Raw genomic sequence first — 6,000 nt, forward strand, 5'->3', positions numbered from 1 at the left:
GAACTGCACTGGCTCAGAAAGCGTAGCCTACGAGGGGCTGTACATTCATTCATCCCACCACCTGCTGATGAGGCATCCGTGGGGCATCACGGGCCAGGCACTGCGCTACACCGTAGGGGCAGAGCAGGAAAGCAGGCAGACGCCGTTTCTGTCTTCAGTGAAGCTTAGACTTTAGCGCGAGAGTCAGCTGTTAGATAATAGAGATGGGATTCCCGAGAGAGCCGAGGAAGAGGGAAAAAGGGAGTCTGATCTAATGTGTGAGTCAGGGAAGCTTCTCGGAGGAGGTGGCATTAAGCGGACAGCTGAAGACTCCGCAGGCCTCATGTAGCCACCCAGGTAAACAGGGAGGGAGGAGTGTTCCCGGCGGAAGGAACATCATGTGCAAAGGTCCTTAAAGCTGGCCGAAGATGATGCATTCAAGGCACTGACAAGCAGCCCGAGTGCGAAGGCCCACATACATTCAGGGAGTCATTCAGCCTGTGTTTGATGACGCTGTTCTGTTTGACGAGCACTCTGGAAGATGCTATGGTGCGTGTGCACATAAAAACCCTACCTCTGTACCTAGGACTAAGTTAAGGAGCCTGGATTTTATTCAACAGGTGGTGGGGAACCTCTAAGAGTTGTTGAGTAGAGTGTGACATAAGCAAAACCATTCTAGGGGCGCCTGGGTGGCTCAGTTGGTTGAGTTTCTGACTCTTGGTTTCGACTCGAGGCCCAAGTGGGGTTGGGCTCTGCTCAGAGGGGAGTCTGCTTGAGATTCTCTCCCTCTGCCCCTCCCCCACCGCACATGTGTGCACACTCTCTCTCCCTCTCTGCCTCTTAACATAAATAAATAAATCTTTAAAAAACAAAACCAGAAACCGTTCTGTGGGCAGCTCCATCTGGTGCTGCTGAACACAGTCTCAGAGGGGAGAGAAAGGGAAGCAGGAGACCACGTGATTCTCATCCAAACTTTGTAGTCTGAAAAGCCGCATTATTAATAATTTTGCCAGGACCACATGTGTAAGCTAGGACTGTCCCAGGCAAAGCAGGACATAATGGTCCCCCTGGGTAGGAGGCCGCTGCAAGGGTCTAATTAATTCTGAGCAGCTCAGAACAGAGAAGTGACATGAGAAAAGGTAAGAACTTTGCCCTCTTTCCACCTGACTCTATCCACTACTCTAGCTGGTTCAGGACATGCGTCCTGGTGTCCCCATGTCCCCACATCTCTTCCTCACCTGCTGGGGTCTCAATCACAGTGTGAGGAGGTGAGTGTGAGGTGACAGTATGACACGTCCTGGCATGTGGCCTCCCACCATCCTTGCCAACATCAGCATCGTAGCTGCCTCTTGGAGAAGCAGTGCTATGCTCCTGGTCATTTACGGGGTTACCTCGTTCAGTCACAGCAGTGCGGACAGGGAAGGTCCGTGTTACACAGATGTGTGGCCAGGACAAACAGGACTGTGACTGGCTTGGTGTGCCGTTACCTCCACACCCCGGGCCTCAGGACGTGCCCACTGGGTCATCTTTGTCCTTATAGCTGATGGGTGCTCATTGCACACAGGGGCCACGTGCACTGAAACATCAGCCCACTTACTATCTGCTCAACACCCTATGGCCTGGGCCTGTCTCTCTGCAAAGACGGGACACGATTCGCTTCCTCCTTCAGTTTAACCCTTTACCATGACGAGATTCCCAATCCATAACCCAACTCACTCTCCTTGTAGTACTTGCTTAAAAACACCCTCGCCAGTTTGCCTTTTTAACTTTTCTGCTTTTCCTTAAAAATCTGAGCAGTTGGGGGCGCCTGGGTGGCTCAGTCGGTTACGAATAGTCTGACTCTTGGTTTCAGCTCAGGTCACAATCTCAGGGGCCAGAGATCGAGCCCCATGTCAGGCTCTGCACTCTTGCAGAGTCTGCTTGGGATTCATCCCCCCTCCTCCCTCCCTCTGCTCATGCTCTCTCTTTCTTCTCTCAAAATAAATAGATAGATAAACAAATAAAATCTTTAAAAAGATCCGAGCCGTGTTTTCATGTCTTTCCCAGTTCTAATACATTCCTTTGAAAAATAACCCTCCCCCCCAAACTCCCTCTGTAGGAATGCCTCAGTTTCCACTTCAATCAAATAAGGATTTCTGCTTCAGAAGGCTACGATGAGACTCCTCTGATGACGACGATGGACGAGAGTCTCTGAGGAAGGCTGGCGTGCTGACTGAACACAAGGCAACCCTCCTTCCGCCACCAGGCAGCACTGCTCTTCCTTCACCTCCCTCAGACTTGGTGCTCTCCCATCCGCCCAAACTACTCACTCTGTTTCTAGGGGCCTCTCTGGACTCCCCAAGTTCACCTGCTGGCTGTGCTGGCTCCCTATTCGTACCCTGGGGAGCATCTCCCGCAGGTCTGGAAACTAGCAAGCGTCGGGGCCCCGAGTCCACTAACTCTTGACTGCAGGGAGGAAGCCCCTCCCATCGGCCGGGGCTGGGGATCCAGTACAGAAAAGGACAAGAAGGCCTGACTGCTAAGCCTCGCTGTCTCACTGGTTTGTGAACTTAACCAAGTACTTACACCTTTCTGAGCCTCAGTTTCTCTATCTGCTGTAGTTACAATAACCACCATTGAGTGAGCCCCCCTTGTGCACCACTGTGCTAAACTGCTCACATACGTCTTCTTGCAATTACTTCATACATAGCAATTATCGTCTCATTTCATGGATGAGGGAAGCGAGGCCCAGAGAGAAAGTCCTGGATAAAAAAAAAAGCTAAGAACTCTGTCTTCTTTTTGGCTAACGTTATTCACTCTCCTCGCAGGGCCATGTGGCCAATGTCCTCGTGAGTCCTCCTCATCAGCCGGGGTCTCATCACGGCAGAATGCAGGTGAGTCCAAGGTGACACTAAGGTCATCTCCTGGAACGTGGCCACCCAATGCAAGCACCATCATCTTCATGAACGTCGTAGCAATGACTTGCCCCAAATCACACAGCCGGTAAGCCGCCGAGCTGGGATCTGAACCTGAATCTAACCTAACCACTAACTTATTTTTTTCTTCAATTTTTCATTCAAAAAGCAATTTATTGAGCAACTACTATCAGACACTATTCTGGGCTCTGAAGACACAACAGTAAACCAAAAACACAAAATCACTGTTCACACGTAAGCAACAAAAATAGAACTTAAAATCATCCACAGGTGAAAGAATATCTTTAAAGAATGGCAATTCGACTCAAAACAAGTCAGCAGGTACTCCTGACCATGACCTTGTACTGTAATACCCGTAATTATATAGGCCTTCAGGTCTCATTGCGAGTACTGAGCTGTGTCTAACATAATACCAAGTACACAACAGGTGCTTAATAATCTTACTGCCCTTTCTCACTTTAGGAAAACTCAGTACAGAAAGCCCCAAAGCAGTCACAGAGATGAATGAAGGCATCATTACTGGCAACAGATGAGAATTAAGGAGGAAACCCCGAAGTGCACCTGGGCTGCCAGGTCAGAGCTCACAGACACTCCAACAGTCCCCGGAGACTAGCAAACATTAGAGCTAAGGTGTTCGGTGCCATCTCCTGTTGAAGATACATTCAGTGTAAAAGCAATCTCTGCTCCGAAAACGTCCCTGGGAACACCGGCGTTAACACACGCACACGTAACTGCATCAACAGGCTGTAAAATTTTCACTTCCCCCCGACTTTTGCGGGGGAGCATACCCACCACTACCTAGTGCTGGCAGACTTTTCCTTTGTTTCTATTTCTATGATTACAACATTACTAAAACATATAAAAGTCTGAGAAAAGCTTACTGGGGCCAAGGCTCCTCTCTGTGCACAGCATCTGACATTCTTTGGCTCCTGACATCACTGCCTCTTCTAGTTTGTATGTTTGCTTGGCTCTTCTACATTTCTTCTCACTCCTTCTATGAGGGGATGGGGCTTCCCGCACCCGGGAACCTCGAGAGCCAGCCGCTCCCGACGGCAGGACCCAAACAGACTTTAAACTAGTCTAAGCTTTCAAGATAAATTCCCAAAACATCCTTCTCTTAGGCAAAATGCTTTTCTCTTTCCTGTGTTAATCGATCCTGGGAACTCTATTTTAAAAAATAGAAACCCATTCATCTATAATCCCACCCTTCTCCCATGTGAATACTTGACCTTCTGGGCGCTTCCCCATCGATGTCCACATGTGCACGTATATAAAGTACATCCCCAGTGGATGAACGTACAGTCTCTACTCATTTTCCCCTTAACCTTCCATTACGCAGATTTTTCCTGTTTTGTTACAGCCCTCATGTTCCCTTGAGCTAATATTCCCATTTTTATAATGTCTTAATGAACAAGTTGGTGCATATTTTTTCTCTCTCTAGAATTATTTCCCGAGAGTCACCTAGGAGAAGGAAAAGCAAGCACGTGGGCTTAGGAACTAGCCAGGCCTTCGTACTTTAGGCAAAGTCTCAAACCTCAGTGTCCCCTTGTGTGAAATGTGGAGAATAATAACCTGCCCACCTCATCTTCATGGTGTGAGGTGTGGAAAGCTCTTAGCTCAGTGCCTGTTCTAGAACCATGGAACCACTATGATTCCTAAGGACCTGTCTATGACAGAGAACCTTTGTGTGTTTTAACCATACTGTAGGTGTTAAGCACACAGACCATGGAGCTCAGCTGCCAGGTTCAAGTCTGATTTCCTTGCTGTGTGACCTGAGGTCAGGGACGCAACCACCTCGAGCCTCAGTTTTTTGTTTTGAATCTGCAAAATGGGGGTGGTCGGAACGGCACCTCATGGAGTTTCTATGAGATTCAAGTGAGCAACACAGAGTGTGTTCTCACGATAAGCACTATGGGAGTCTTGGCCATTATAATTTTTACGTTATGGCTCCGCCAAGGCATGCCGCACTAGTCCGTTCTGTTAGCATTCTTTCCGTTTGCTTCTTAGATTTTTTGGTGCAGTGAAGAGTCTTGGAAGCCCGAAGGACACTAATTCTACTGCTCCCCTTGCAAGTGACTAGGCTCTGCAAGCCCGAGGCAAATTAGTTAACCTCATGAGCCTCAATTTCCTTCCTATATATAAACAAAAAACAACCCCATGAAGTTACTAGGAGGATTAGGACAAATAATATAAGCTCCTTAAGAGCTGACTGTACCTTCTTCACTCCACTGTTCCCTGCAATTAGCACGGAGCTTGGCAAAGAATTGCAGATCAATGAGGAGAGGATGGAGGAAAGGGAATGAATAGCACCGGCAACCATGCCTGGCACCTCGCAGGGGCTCAGAGGGGTCAGCTCAGCTCAGTTAGTTTATCAAGTACTTATCTGCCTAGAGCCAGGTTTCCTAGAAAGCAAAGAGATGCAGCATTCTTCATAATCTGAAGGATGGATTACATATCTTTTTAAAAAAAGATTTCATTTATTTGAGAGCGAGTGAGAGAGAGCACAGGAGCTGGGGGGGGGCTCAATGTGCATGATCTCATTATGTTCTCTTAACCCTGGAAAGTACGATATAGATGCTTTCACAATGAAGAAAACTGAAAGCTTCAGAAGGAGAGGGAGAAGCAGACTCCTAACTGAGCAGGGAGCCCAACGCAGGGCTGGATCCCAGGACCCTGAGGGTATGACCTGAGCGAAGGCAGACGCGTACCTGACTGAGCCACCCAGGCGTCCCAGACTGACTTATATCTGAAGTAAATATTTACCGAGCACCGACTTGTACAAGACACTCTTTGCACTGGGCTCAGCCCAGATAGTGACGACACAGATGGAAGTCTTGGGAAACGAAGAAGCGTCAAGTACACGTGTAAAATGAAGACGGACAAATGCGTGCCCTTCAGCGCACGTGGGTCAGTCCACCGTGAGGCCGAGCTACGACAGTCGGCTCTACGTGGAAGGGAGAGCACCATCCTCTTCCTTGGCACCCTATGTGTTCAAGTGATATGGAGACGGCCTGGTTTACAGAAAGCAAGATCAGCTTTGGTGCCATAACTGACCTCAGGGTGCACACTCTCTCGCTATATGAGCCAGTGCGTGTGACCGGACCCA

This window comes from Ursus americanus, chromosome 17 (genome assembly GCF_024610735.1).
Source record: "Ursus americanus isolate L20-20 chromosome 17, mUrsAme1.1.p, whole genome shotgun sequence".
In the NCBI taxonomy this organism is placed as follows: domain Eukaryota; kingdom Metazoa; phylum Chordata; class Mammalia; order Carnivora; family Ursidae; genus Ursus; species Ursus americanus.